The sequence below is a fragment of the Pongo pygmaeus genome, chromosome 9 (assembly GCF_028885625.2).
Source record: "Pongo pygmaeus isolate AG05252 chromosome 9, NHGRI_mPonPyg2-v2.0_pri, whole genome shotgun sequence".
NCBI lineage: Eukaryota > Metazoa > Chordata > Mammalia > Primates > Hominidae > Pongo > Pongo pygmaeus.
In genome coordinates this window covers 9,539,175-9,554,582 of record NC_072382.2, presented here as the reverse complement: position 1 = coordinate 9,554,582, position 15,408 = coordinate 9,539,175, and the positions used below count along the sequence as shown (strand labels likewise).

Sequence of the window (15,408 nt, the reverse complement as noted above, 5' to 3'; positions counted from 1 at the left end):
TGAATGAAAACAGCAATAAACAGACACAGCAGAAATTTAAAAATAATGAGCATGCAGTAGGTGCAATTTTATGGCAATAAATTTGAAAATTTAGGAGAAATAGACAATTTCCTAGAAAATAAAAGATGCACTAAAACTGACCTAAGACACAACAGAAAACATGAATTGATAAGTATTTTTTAATTTTATTTTATTTTTGAGATGGAGTCTTGCTCTGCCGCCCAAGCTGGAGTGCAGTGGCGTGATCTTGGCTCACTGTAACCTCTGCCTCCTGGGTTCAAGCGATTCTCCTGCCTCAGCCTCCCAAGTAGCTGGGACTACAGGCGCCCGTCACCACGCCTGGCTAATTTTTTGTATTTTTAGTAGAGACAGGGTTTCACCATGTTGGCCAGGATGGTCACCACGTTGGCCAGGATGGTCTCCATCTCTTGACCTCGTGATCCACCCACCTCGGCCTCCCAAAGTGCTGGGATTACAGGTGTGAACCACCACACCTGGGCTTTTTTTTTGAGACAGTGTCTTGCTCTATCACCTAGGCTGCTGGAGTGCAGTGGCATGATCAGGGCTCACTGAAGCCTCAAACTCCTGGGTTCAAGTGATCTTCCCACCTCAGCCCTGCAGAGTAGCTGGGACTACAGGCATGCGCCACCGTGCCTGGCTAATTTTTGTATTTTTTGTAGATATGGGGTTTTGCCATGTTACCCTGGCTGGCCTCAGACTCCTTGGCTCACGCAGTCCACCTGCCTTGGCCTTCCAAAGTGTTGAGATTACAGTCATGAGCTGCTGTGTTTGGCTTAAAAGTTTTTCAACATTTTTGACAACAACATCTGGATTCTCACATTCTCCCTCCATGAAAGAGAAAATGAGGAACGATTCTCTCTGTTCCATGGTGGAACTCTCCAGGTACTCCCAGCCTGGAAGGCCAGACCCTCCAACTTTCCCTGAATGACCCCCCCCACCGAGAAGTGTGCATTGAATGTGGGACTGACCACACATGAGGTCAGTTTGTCTGTCTGTTGGTCTGTCTAGACTGCCTTTGGACTTCCCTTGCCTCTGATCTCATTCCTTCAATTAACAAACATTTACTGAGGGCCTACTGTGTTCAGGCCCCAGGCCAGGTTCTGAGGACATTGTGGAGAACAAAATACATTCCCTGACCTCATGGAGCTTTCAGTCTCATGGTAGAGAGATCCACAAGCTAATTGCAGGGTATTTGACTATCTGCTGAATGAATGCATTAGTGGAAGAATGAATGAGTAAAAGCTACATTGTCCAAATTCCTGTCCTGTCAGAATTGATGTTGACATTCTTTTTTTTTTTTTTTTTTTTTTGAGATGGTCACTTACTTTAACAACAGTACATATACCATGTTATCACCATGAAATGTAAATTCAGGTTAGACAAGAGAATTTCACAAATGTAATAACATTCTATAGTTTATAAAAGTTTGGGTATACTGTCTGGCCAAAACAGCTTGCTCGTAAGTCATTAATCAATTCCATTATAGATAATTTGATTAGTTTAATGTTTGTAATTCTTATGGAAAAAATAAGCAATGCACACATTTAAAAAGTGTTCATTGGGCTGGGCACGGTGGCTAATGCCTGTAATCCCAGCACTTTGAGAGGCTGAGGCCAGCAGATCACGAGGTCAAGATCGAGACCATCCTGGCCAACATGGCGAAACCCCATCTTTACTAAAAATATAAAAATCAGCCAGACATAGTGGTGTGCACCTGTAGTCCCAGCTACTCAGGAGGCTGAGACAGGAGAATTGCTTCAACCCGGGTGGTGGAGGTTGCAGTGAGCCGAGATCACACCACTGCACTCCAGCCTGGTGACAGAGCGTGACTTCGTCTCAAAAAAATAAAAAAATAAAAAGTGTTTATTTACCTTTGCATGAGTGCTTAAATACATATTTCTATCTCAAGATGACATTTAAAAATTATTCAGATATAACAGCAGCAAAAATATAATTCTGCAATTACAAAATAACTAAACTAGAATCCATAAGTTATTCTCATGTTTACAACTGTGATTCTTTAATAAATACCACTACTATGCAGCTATAATGTAAGCTTTCTAGTTTTGGTTTAAACACACACACATAGATACTGTCAGTTGTGGGAAGCTTTACAAGTTATATTCCATGCACTTTTTGGACAGAGTTCTGAAAGAGCCAGCTAGTCCACAAGACAGGCAGAAAAAAGTTAAATTAACTGGGGCAAATAGGACTCTTATATAACATCCAAAACATGTGAGATCCTGCAGCAAACTGGGAGTACTTCAGGGTTGGCCTGTTATCTCCTTTAGAACTTAAGTTCATCTTCACAATTGAAGAAGGTGGACATTTCAACACCATCTAGTGCATTTAGGTGACATGTTTCTTTTATGCTAACTTGATTTCCTTGAATGACCTAGTTAGTAAACTAGTCACTAGTAATTCAGTCACCGGGCAAATCAAGCCTGCAAGAAAGGAAGCCAATATTCAAAATGCTGTGTTACCATCTAAACCCACTCAAATAGTTTATTTTCCACAATAACACATAACTTCAATAATGAGATGTCTAACTATAGCAAGCTCCTCCAACAAGACCAAGACAGCACCTCTTCTTCTAAGGCTTAGGTTTTGCCCAGAATTCTCAATACATGGAATAGCCCATACCAACAGTCATTGCTCCTACAACAAAGCCTTGGACTGCCACACGCATGTGGATCAGATGAGGGGACATTTGCGTATTTCCCCTGCTCTTCAATTTGTATAATCCATATGTAACAAGTGCTGCAAAACCTGCTATTCCAACGGGTACCAATGGTGCCTCTTTAGCTTTACAAATAAGTTTGGATCCCTGAGCTTCATCATATGAAGAAAGGGAAACATCTGTGTCTGTTGATATAGTGACTGCTTGAAGAATCTCCCGGCTGGGTGCGGTGGCTCATGCCTGTAATCCCAGCACTTTGGGAGGCCGAAGCGGGCGGATCACGAGGTCAGGAGATCGAGACCACCCTGGCCAACATGGTGAAACCCCGTCTCCACTAAAAATACAAAAATTAACTGGGCATGGTGGCGCGGGCCTGTAGTCCCAGCTACTTGGCAGGCTGAGGCAGGAGAATAGCTTGAACCCGGGAGGCGGAGGTTGCAGTGAGCCGAGATCGTGCCATTGCACTCCAGCCTGGGCGACAGAGTGAGACACCATCTCAAAAAAAAAAGAAAAGAAGAAAACCTCTCACACCTGATCTGATGTCAACATTCTTTTAGTTAACATTTAACATGTTTTTTTTGAGTGCCAAGTATGTGACAGATTTAGAGCAAGGGTTTTTACAGGGCATACAACATACCCTGTCCTTCCCTGCCCAAGTTTAGTACCATCTGAAAAACAGACACATATGATAGAGATAAAAATGTTACTTCTGTAACCAATAGAGTTGTTGAGAAAATGCCATTTGAAGACCCTGTACCGGTCCCAGAGTTGCACAGACTTACTCACTCTGCTCCCAAAGGTTTCTCCTTCTTTTGATGTAGGGTAGGTAAGCCCCCAAATTGGGGCTTAGCCTGGGAGGGTTCTTGGCTTTGTCCAGGAAATAATTCCAGGGTGAGCCAGTGCTGTTAGACAGACACTTTTAGTGAAGTGGCAGTGCACAGCATTAGCAGATGTACTGTTCCTTGCACACCAGGGCTACCCCGAGTAGCAGCTCAGAGGCAGTTCTGCAGTCATATTTATACCCACTTTTAATTATATGCAAATTAAGGAGCAGATTATGCAGAAATTTCTAAAAATAGGGTGGTAACTTCTGAGTCATTTGGTCATTAACACAGAAAGAGGCAGTAACTTCCAGGTGTTACCATGGCAATGGTAAACTGACATGGCATACTGGTGGGTGTGTCTTATGGAAAACTGCCTCCACCCCATCCCCGTTTTAGCAAGTCCTCAATTTGGTCTGGTGTCCCAGCTCCACCTCCAAAATCAAGACCTGCCTCCTACCTCACTTTGGGTCCCATACCTAGTTGCTTCTAACAACTTCACCAAGAAAAGTCTCTTCTCTACTTCTTGGGAGGGGTGAGTGAGAGAAAGTGGGACAAGGCCACTTTTCTGCAGTGTTAGATACTCCAGAAAAGGCCCACCATGCGCAAACAGATATAATGAGAAATAATCCTTAGTTTGTGTTAATCAAACCCAAACAGTCAGTTATCCAACCAATCAGTCAATTCCTTAATCCAAGCAGCATGCTCATAAATTCCTTATCCCTGGAAAGGTGGGGTTTACTTCTCCACTCCCTTAATTCTGGACTTGCTCTATGACTTGCTTTGAACCAGTAGAATATGGTAGAAATGATGCTGTGGGCAATTCTGGGCTTACCCTTTAAGACAGAACTGGCAGCTTCTGTTTTCTTCTCTTGGAATTCAGCCACCATGCTGTGAGGAAGCCCAAGCAGTCCTGTGGGGAGGCCCATGTAGAGGAGAATCAAAGCTCCATTCTCAGCCTTTTGGGTAAGATCAAATGTAGTATCTCTTCTTATCAGTTTAATATCTGATATGTCCTCTATTCGAGGACACAATCTATATTAAATAGATTTTTGGAACTAAGAGATGGAATAGGAGCTTGCCCCACCCACTCCACACATTTACCTACCATTGCAGTACCTCCAGGAACAGTGTACCCCTAAGGGGAGATAAAGTTTAAAAATAAAAAAAAAGGGAATAAAAAGCTCTAGCCCTACCATCCAATTGGCTGGGGGAATTTAAATAAATAAATAAATAAATAAATAGCTCTAGCCAGCATCAACTTGCCAGCCATTGGAGTGCACCATCTTGAAGGATCCTCCAGCTCCATCCTTGGAACACAAGAAGAGCTGTCTCAACCAGGCCTTGCCCAAATTGCATAATGGTAAGAAAATAAATAATTGTTATTGTCATAAGCCTCTAGTTTGAGAGTGGCTTGTTTCACAGCCCTAATGTAATTTGACTCCCTGTTCTCGGCCCCAGACCCAGGGCCTGCTACAGAATAAGAACTCAGGGAGTGTTGAAGAAGTGAGTCAACAAATGATTGGGCTGAGCGTGGTGGCTCACGCCTGTAATCCCAGCACTTTGGGAGGCCGAGGCAGGTGGATCACCTGAGTGAGGTCAGGAGTTCAAGACCAGCCTGCCCAACAGGATGAAACCCCATCTCTACTAGAAATATAAAAATTAGCCAGGTATGGTGATGCGCACCTGTAATCCCAGTTACTCAGGAGGCTGAGGCAGAAGAATCGCTTGAACCCAGGAAGTCGAGGTTGCAGTGAGCCAAGATAGCGCCACTGCACTCCAGCCTGGCGGCCAGAGTTAGACTCTGTCTCAAAAAAAAAAAAAAAAAAAAAAAAGATTGGATTGGCTAAGTGGATGATGGATGATTGAATGGTTGGATAATTGAATTGTGTTAAGCCTGACAGGTCTAGAGTGATGAGCTCTGGCAGAATCAGGGACTCAGAGTCCAGCAGCTTCAAGGAGGATGAGAAGCCATCTCTGCTGGAATTGTTATAAATAGTTTCCTGGGAAGGGTCCCTGGCAGATCTACTTGGAGTGGCATGTCACAGGCAGTGCATACTCAGCTGCTCAAGTGAGACACTAACTGCAAGCCCAGAATTTGGAAAGCTCCACAGTGCAGTGGGCCCAGCCTCACTATCCTTGCTGGAACCACACCAGCAGAAGGAGTGCCCGAGGGCTGCTACCTGTCTCCCTCGACTGCACTTGGTTCCAAATTTAAGTCTCACGTGATTGAAACTGTGGAAGGAGGCTGGGCACGGTGGCTGTCACCTATAATCCCTGCACTTTGGGAGGCCAAGGGGGCGGATCACCTGAAGTCGGGAGTTCAAGACCAGCCTGACCAACATGAAGAAACTCCATCTTTACTAAAAATAAAAAATTAGCCAGGCATGGTGGCACATGCCTGTAATCCCAGCTACTTGGGAGGCTGAGGCAGGAGAATCGCTTGAACCCAGGAGGTGGAGATTGTGGTGAGCCGAGATCACACCACTGCACTCCAGCCTGGGCAATAAGAGTGACACTCAGTCTGAAAAAAAACTAGAAGGAATATCTGGAATTCATGTTTTTTTTGTTTTTTTATTTTTTTTATTTTTTTTTTATTTTACCGTTCCAGCCTCTGTGGTCCAGGCAGCCAGCTGGGAGAAGGCTGAGACAGATGCTCAGTGACAAGTGTGAGCTTGCTAATCTGACAAGGGCCTTTCTAAGGGGGCATTTGGATTTCTGCATGATCTGCTTCCAGCCTGCCTCCTAACCCCACCAAATCCTCATCATGCACTTTGTTATTTATTTATTTATTTATTTATTTATTTATTTATTTATTTTTGAGATGGAGTCTCACTCTTGTCGACCAGGCTAGAGTGCAATGGCATGATCTCGACTCACTACAACTTCCACCTCCCAGGTTTAAGCAATTCTCCTGCCTCAGCCTCCTGAGTAGTTGGGATTACAGGCACCTGCCACCATGCCCAGTTTATTTTTGTATTTTTAGTAGAGATGGGATTTCATATGTTGGCCAGGCTGGTCTCGAACTCCTGACCTCAGGTGATCCACCCACCTCGGCCTCCCAAAGTGCTGGGACTACAGGCGTGAGCCACCTTGCCTGGCCCTCATCATGCACTTTGTATTGTGGTCAAACTTAACTTGTCTCATTCCCCAAACTCTGCTTGCCTCTTCAGCCTAGCTATCTTCACTTTTGCTCAAACCTATATAAAGTAGCATGCTTTTCCCTTTCTTCTTGTCTGGAAAATTCTTAGTGCACACCCTTAGACATTTCCAGCATCAGCCATGAACCTGAGTGAGTCTCTCCCCACCACATGGTGCCTACAGCATTTGTCCCTGTGTGAACACAGCCCCTGTGACCCTGCATTGTAATCACTTCTGTCTGTGACATCCTTCAGGGCAGGGCTGAGAATAATAAAAATAACTACCACTTACACACTGCGATAGTTTGAATAATTCACACACCCTTATGTTGGGCAGTTACAGTTTTAACCTTTATGTCAATCCTGAGTCAGGTACTGTTATCATATCGGTTTCATAGATGAAGAAACTGAGGCTCAGAGAGATTAAGTAACTTGCCTGAGGTTTGCCCAACTAATAGGGAAAGACAAAGTCAAGATTTAAGCCCAGGTCAGGTGCAGTGCTTCACGCCTGTAATCCCAGCACTTTGAGAGGGCAAGGGGGTGGATCACCTGAGGTCAGGAGTTCGAGACCAGCCTGGGCAACATGGTGAAATCCCATCTCTACTAAAAATACAAAAATTAGCCGGGCTTTGGGGGTGGGTGCCTGTAGTCCCAGCTACTCAGAAGGCTGAGGCACGAGAATTGCTTGAACCCGGGAGGCGGAGGTTGCAGTGAGCCAAGATTGCGCTACTGCACTCCAGCCTGGGTGACAGAGTGAGATTCCTTCTCAAAAAAAAAAAAAAAAAACTTAAGCCCAGACAGGGTGGCCTCATGGCCCTTCTCTCAACCCCCATGCTTTGTGACATGTGCATTTTCTCATCCCCATGGCAACTAGCCATTTTATTAATGAGAAAACAGATATTCTTGAGGTTACAGAAAGGAAGAAAAATAAGAAAAGAAAACAGATGTTCGGAGAGGCTAAGAAAGTCAGCCAGAGTCACCCTGCTGGTGTGTGGCCGGGCGGTACTCTGTCTACTTCCCTGACACTGTGCTGCACCTCCAGTGAGGGCCTGTGGTGACTTCTTCCTCCTATTGAAGCAGTGTCTCCGGGCTGAGTCATTCCCAACAGTTTCTGTGCAAAGCCAGGGAACAGCCACCTCAGGCCCCTTGGCAGGCTGCCACCCTAGGCAGTTGTCTCGAGTCTGAGTGTCCTCGGAGGGCAGAGCAGGGACAGGAGGCTGATGTCTCTTCCCTCTGCCAGGGCACGGGCAGCCGGACAGTGAGGCCACATTAGGACTCAATTCAGGCTGGCCTGAGCATCTGAGAAAGGGAAGTAGGATAGAGGGGCAGGCTGGGGACAGATCCATGGGCAACATGGATCACCCAAGACTAGTACAAAGAAAGGGGCTGGGGCACTAAGGTACAGGTTGGGCAATCAGCACACAGTATGTGCCAGGTGCAGGGCTGGGTGCTGGGATTCTGGGGTGAGCAAAAAGACACCTGCCCTCATGAGACTCCTGCCCAGTGCAGGAAATTCAAGGCACATACCTCTTCTCCTACCGCTCACACCTGCTCCTCCTGCCTCCTCATTTTTCCTTCCAGCTAGAATGGGTGGAGTTTCCCTCTTCCCATTCATTCACTCGATTATTCACCCAAGTATTTATCCAGTGCCCACCTTGAACCAGGTCTTGTTCTAAGTGTCGTGAATGTATTAGAAAATGAAATAGAAAATAGTCCCTTCCCTTATGAAGCTTACAGAATATTAAAGACAAAAAATAAACCAGGAAGCAAGTAGAGAAGTGATGACTTTGAGAAATCAAGAAGGGAGAGGAGGTGAGCAGAAGAGGAGGACCCAGAAGCTTTGAAAGGAAGAGAGAGGTTGGGCGTGGTGTCTCATGCCTATAATTCTAGCACTTTGGGAGGCTGAGGCAGGAGGATCACTTGATCCCAGGAGTTTGAGACCAGCCTGGGCAACATAGTGAGACCCTGTCTGTATAAAAAATAAAAATAAAAAAGAAAGGAGGAGAAAGATGGCTGTTCCATTCTAGTAGAAGAGGAGGCAGAGAAAGTGTGTACAGGTGCAGATTCAGGTAAAATAGAGAAGAAAAAGGGAAAGAGGCTGGGTGCAGTGGCTCACACCTGTAATCCCAGCATTTTGGGAGGCCAAGGGGAGTAGATTGCTTGAGCCCGGAGTTCAAGTCCAGCCTGGGCAACATGGCGAAGCCCTGTCTCTACAAAAAATTAGCTGGGCTTGGTGGCACGCACCTGTGGTCCAAGTTATTCAGGAGGCTGAGGTGGGAGGATGGCTTGAGCCCAGGAGGCAGAGGTTGCAGTGAGCAGAGATCGAGCCACTGCACTAACAGCCTCGGTGACAGTGAAACCCTGTCTCAAAGCAAAAAAAGAAAAAGAAAAAGGGAAAGAAGCCATGCTGGAGCTTTGCAGAGAGAGGAGAGGGTGTGATTAGTTACCTCAGAAAGTGGAATTGTGATTCTGAATGACATTTTTGTAAGAAAAAAAGTGGAAATGAGAAGTTTCTAGACACCTGCAGTGCGATTGCCAGGGAACATGAATGGCCACGGAGTTTTGTAGCTGAGTTGAAAGTGAAACAATCCTCTGACTGTCTGATTTCCTCTTCCTCCAGTACAGGCCCCAAGTAGGTAGATGGATGGTTCAACCACAGCTTGAGTTTCCCAGGTGAGGTGGTTTTAGGAATGTCCATGCATTCTAGATGCTCCTCCTTTCTTTCTTTCTTTTTTTTTTTTTTTTAGACAGAGTCTTGCTCTGTTGCCCAGGCTGGAGTGCAGTGGCGCGATCTCGGCTCACTACAGCCTCTGCCTCCCGGATTCAAGTGATTCTCCTGCCTCAGCCTCCTGAGTAGCTAGGATTACAGGTGCATGCCACCATGCCCGGCTGATTTTTGTATTTTTAGTAGAGATGGGGTTTCACCATGTTGGTCAGGCTGGTCTTGAACTCTTGACCTCATGATCTGCCCGCCTTGGCCTCCCAAAGTGTTGGGATTACAGGTGTGAGCCACTGTGCCTGGCCTGATACTCTTCCTTTCAAGACACGGAGGCTTGCTCCCCTCCCTTGAATGTAAACTGGACTTAGTGACTCACTTCTAAAGAATAGAATCAATGACAGTGATGGTGAGAGACCTAGGAGAGCTGGCACAAACACACTTTGGCTTCCTGTCTGCACTGTCTCTTGGATCTCTTGCTCTGGGGGAAGCCAGCTGCCATGTCATGAGACACTCAGCAGCCCTGTAGACAGGTTCACATGGTGAGGAACTGAGGCCTCCCAGCCAACAGCCGTGTAAGTGAGCCACCTGGGAAGGCGATCCTCCAGCCCCACACAAACCCTCAGAAGATGGTAGCCCTGGCCAGTATCTTGACTGCAAACCTCATGAGAGACTGTGAGGCAGAACCTCCAAGTTAATGCTCCCACATTTCTGATCTACAGAAACTGTGAGATAATAAATTGTTTTTTTCATTTAAACCACAAAGTGTGGGGTAATTTTTATTTATTTAGAGCAAAGCTGACACATTCCAGATAAGGCTCCCAAACTCTAGATGCTGTCTCAACAACTGGCCCAAAAGACTTTCTGCACAGCCACTGCCTCTCCTGCTGCTCCTTGCCTCAAGTCCCCTACTACATGGTGTGATATGCACTTGTGGGGTCTAGTTCACTGCACATGGCAAGATGTACTCTCCACAGTCCTTGAGATTGTTCAGTTTTCTCCTGTAATCTGTTAAGGGAGCAAATCAGATTCATCAATTTTCTCATCTCTAACCTTGCCTTTTAAGAATAAATCCAACTTGGGCACAGTGCGTTCTTTTCCTATATATTACCAGATTCATTTTGCTAATAATTTGCTTAGGATTTTTCCATCTGTGTTTATGAGCCTGCAGTATTTCTTTCTCATGCAGTCTCCATTAGGTTTTCATGTCAAGAACACTACCCTTACAACATGTGGAGGGGAGGTCCCTCTTTTTTTCAATACTCTGGAAGAATTTATACAAGATAGAATTATTTGTTTTTTCAATGTTTGGTTAATCTTACTGGTGGAGCCATATAGGCCTGGAGTTTTCTTTGTGGTAAGACTTTGTCTACTTATTCAATTTATTTAATGTTATAGGACTAATCAGGGTTTCTATTTCTATTTATTTTAGTTTTGGTACACTATATTTTTCTGTAAGGTCTTGTTCATTTTTATATACATCTCAATATAAAAGGGCTCTTCAAAAAGTTCATGGAAAATGCATCTTATGAAAAAACAATGCATGAATTTCAAAATTTTTTGGTACCAAAATAAACTCATACTAACTTGTTATAACATGTCTGGGGCCGGGTGTGGTGGCTCACGCCTGTAATCCCAACAGTTTGAGAGGCCAAGGTAGAAGGATCACTTAAACCCAGGAGCTCAAGACCAGCCTGGTGGACAAAGTGAGACCCTGTCTCTATTTGTTACAAATTAAAATTTCTTTTTTCTTTTTGAGACGGAGTCTCACTCTGTCGCCCAGGCTGGAGTGCAGTGGCGCAATCTCGGCTCACTGCAAGCTCCGCCTCCTGGGTTCACACCATTCTCCTGCCTCAGCCTCCCGAGTAGCTGGGACTACAGGCACCTGCCACCACATCTGGCTAATTTTTTATATTTTTAGTAGAGACGGGGTTTCTCTGTGTTAGCCAGGATGGTCTCGATCTCCTGACCTCGTGATCCGCCTGCCTTGGGCTCCCAAAGTGCTGGGATTACAGGCGTGAGCCACCGTGCCTGGCCAAAAAAATTTTTTTTAATGTCTGGTTCGGGTGCAGTGGCTCATGCCTGTAATCCCAGTAGTTTGGGGGGCCAAGGTGGGTGAATCACCTGAGGTCTGGAGTTTGAGACCAGCCTGGCCAACATGGTGAAACCCTATCTCTACTAAAAATACAAAAATTAACCTGATATGGTGGCTCACGACTGTAATCCCAGCTACTCAGGAGGCTGAGGCAGAAGAATCACTTGAACATGGGAGGCAGAAGTTGTGAGCTGAGATTGTGCCATTGCACTCCAGAGCCTGGGCAACAAGGATGAAACTCCGTCTTAAAAAAAAAAAAAAAAGAAAGAAAGAAACTGTGGAAGGAATATCTGGAACTCATGCTTTTTTTTTTTTTTTTTTTAACCGTTCCAGCCTCTGTTGTCCAGGCAGCCAGCTGGGAAGAGGCTGGGACAGATGCTCAATGACCAGCGTGGGCTTGCTAATCTGACAAAGGCCTTTCTAAGGGGACATTTGGATTTCTGCATGATCCGCTTCTAGCCTGCCCACTAACCCTGCCAAATCCTCATCATGTACTTTGTTATTTGGTTTTTGTTTTTTGAGTTGGAGTCTCACTCTTGTCGACCAGGCTACAGTGAGTCGAGATCGCACTACTGCATTCCAGCCTGGGCAACAGAGTGAGACTCCATCTCAAAAAAAAAAAAGGGCTAGGCGCGGTGGCTCATGCCTGTAATCCCAGCACTTTGGGAGGCCAAGGCAGGCAGATCACGAGATCAAGAGATCAAGACCATCCTGGCCAACATGGTGAAACCCGGTCTCTACTAAAAATACAAAAATTAGCTGGGCGTGGTGGCGTGCATCTGTAGTCTCAGCTACTCAGGAGGCTGAGGCAGGAGAATCATTTGAACTTGGGAGGCAGAGGTTGCAGTGAGCCGAGATCACGCCACTGCACTCCAGCCTGGTGACAGAGCAAGACTCAGTCTCAAAAAAAAAAAGAAATATAAAAAATAAAAAAAAATTTTAAATGTCTGAACAGGATCTAGTTTGAGACACTAAGAAGGATAAGACATCCGTTTTAAAATAGTCCCTATGAAAGGAACATGAATTATGCTAAAATTGAAGCAAGAGCAAAGATGAAATTTATGGTGAACCATGGGTGGAAAGATGAAGAGATCACTGATGCTTTGTGAAAAGTTTATGGAGACAATGCTCCAAAGAAATCAACAGTTTACAAGTAGGCAACTTGTTTTAAGAAGGGATAAGATGATGTTGAAGACGAAGTGTGCAGCAACAGATCATTCGCAACAACTTGTGAGGAAAAAATCTTATTGGTGCCCTAACTGAAGAGGACCAATGATTAACAGCAGAAATGATAGCCAACACTAAGCTACCTTAATTACTTCAGCTTATACAGTTCTGACTGAAAAATTTAAGTGAAGCAAACTTTCCACTCAATGGATGCCAAAACCATTGCATTCAAATCAGTTGCAGGCAAGAGCAGAGCTTTGAATGGAAATTTTAAACAAGCGGGATCAAGATCCTGAAACATTTCTTTGAAGAATTGTAACAGATGAAACATGGCTTTCGCAGTAGGATCCTGAAGACAAGACACAATTAAAGGAATGGCTACCAAGAGGTAGAAGTGGTCCAGTCAACTCAAAGGCAGACCAGTCAAGAGCAAAGGTGATGGCATCAGTTTATGGGGATGCTCAAAACATTCTGCTTGTTGACTTTCTGGGTGGCCAAAGAATGACAACATCTGCTTATTACGAGAGTGTTTGGTGTAGCCAAAGTTTTCTCAGAGAAACACCCAGGAAAGCTTCACCAGAGAGTCCTCCACTGTGACAATGCTCCTGATCATTCCTCTCACCAAACAAGGTAAATTTTGTGAGAGTTTCAATAGGAAATCATTAGGCATCTGCCTTATAGTCCGGATTTGGCTCCTTATGACTTTTTTTTTCTTTTTCTTTTTCTTTTTTTTTTTTTTTTTGAGACAAAGTCTCGCTCTGTCGCCCAGGCTGGAGTGCAGTGGCGTGATCTCGGCTCACTGCAACCTCCGCCTCCTGAGTTCACGCCATTCTCCTGCCTCAGCCTCCCGAGTAGCTGGGACTACAGTCATCTGCCACCACGCCCAGCTAATTTTTTTGTATTTTTTAGTAGAGATAGGGTTTCACCGTGTTAGCCATGATGGTCTCGATCTCCTGACCTCGTGATCTGCCTGCCTTGGCCTCCTAAAGTGCTAGGATTACAGGCGTGAGCCATCGCTCCTGGCCCAGAAAAAAAAAAAAATCTTTAAAGGGCATCTATTTTTCTTTTCTTTTTTTTTTTTTTTTTTTCTGAGATGGAGTCTCGCTCTGTCACCCATGCTGGAATGCAGTGGCACGATCTTGGCTCACTGCAACCTCTGCCTCCCCAGTTCAGGTGATTCTCCTGCCTCAGCCTTCTGAATAGCTGGGACTACAGGCACACGCCACCACACCCAGCTAATATTTTGTATTTTTAGTAGAGATGGGGTTTCACCATGTTGGCCAGGCTGGTCTTGAACTCCTGACCTCAAGTGATCCTCCCCCTTAGCCTTCCAAAGTGCTGGGATTACAGGTGTGAGCAACCATGCCTAGCCGAGGGTACCCATTTTTCTTTAGTTAATATAAAAAAAGTGTTGACATGGTTAAATTCCCAGGATCCTCATTTCTAAAGAGATGGACCCAATGATACCATTGCTTACAAAAGTGTCTTAATCTTGTTGGAGGTTATGTTGGGAATCAAAGTTTATTTTTTTTATTTTTATTTATTTATTTATTTTTTTGAGACGGAGTCTCACTGTCACCCAGGCTGGAGTGCAGTGGTGCGATCTCAGCTCACTGCAACCTCTGTCCTCTGAGTTCAAGCGGTTCTCCTGTCTCAGCCTCCTGAGTAGCTGGGATTACAGGCGCCTGCCACTGTGCCCAGCTAATTTTTACATTTTTAGTAGAGACAGGGTTTCACCATCTTGGCCAGGCTGGTCTTGAACTCCTGACCTTGTGTGATCCACCCGCCTTGGCTTCCCAAAGTGCTGGGATTACAGGCATGAGCCACCGGGCCCGGCCTATATTTTTTTATTTTTATCTTCTAATTCAATTTTTCTACAAACTTTTTGAATATACAGGTTGAGTATCCCTCATCTGAAATGCTTGGGACCAGATATGTTTCAGACTTTTTTTTTGAATACTTGCATATATAATGAGATTTCTTGGGAATGAACCCAAGTCTAAACACAAAATTCATTTATGTTTCATATACACCACACACATAGCCTGAAGGTAATTTTATACATGTCATGTCAGTGCTTAAAAAGTTTGGATTTTGGAGCAGTTTAGATTTTAGATTTTCAGATTAGGGGTGTTTGACTTGTATTAAATTAATATGTATTCCTTACATAAAATATAAATATAAAAGTTGGCAGGCTGGGCGTGGTGGCTCACCCTTGTAATCCCAGCACTTTGGGAGGCCGAGGTGGGCAGATCATGAGGTCAGGAGATCCAGACCATCCTGGCTAACACAGTGAAACCCCGTCTCTACTAAAAATAAAATACAAAAAAATTTGCTGAGTGTGGTGGTGTGCACCTGTAGTCCCAGCTATGCGGGAGCCTGAGGCAGGAGAATGGTGTGAACCCGGGAGGCGGAACCTGCAGTGAGCCGAGATTGCGCCACTGCATTCCAGCCTGGGCAACAGAGCGAGACTCCGTCTCAAAAAATAAAAAATAAAAAAAATAAAAGTTGGCATAAAGTTGTTCATGATATCCTCATATTTTTATTATCTAACATCTAAAAAGGAGTTATATATCCTTTTTCATTCTTGTTACTATTAATTTGTGCTTTCTCTTTTAAAAAATATTCTGAATCAATCTTGCCAGAGGTTTGTCAGTTTTATTGGTTTTATCAAAGAACCAAATTTTGACTTTTCTAATTGCACTGTGTTTTCAATTTTGTCAGTTTCTGCTCTCATCTTTATTACTTAATTCCTTCTACTTTCATTA

The 15,408-nt window shown here is 44.6% G+C and overlaps 1 protein-coding gene, 1 non-coding gene and 1 pseudogene across 2 annotated transcripts in view; 2 read left to right on the top strand and 1 right to left on the bottom strand.

Moving 5' to 3' along the window:
- Positions 1-15,408, top strand: part of SPDYC (speedy/RINGO cell cycle regulator family member C) — a 40,957-nt gene that overhangs the window by 8,555 nt on the left and 16,994 nt on the right. The gene's annotated exons all lie outside the window — the stretch shown is intronic.
- LOC129007669 (HIG1 domain family member 1A, mitochondrial-like) lies at positions 2,615-3,999 on the bottom strand (annotated as a pseudogene).
- Positions 4,469-4,663, top strand: LOC129009202 (U2 spliceosomal RNA). Its single transcript, XR_008492724.1, has one exon. It is a non-coding gene; the product is annotated as a U2 spliceosomal RNA (small nuclear RNA).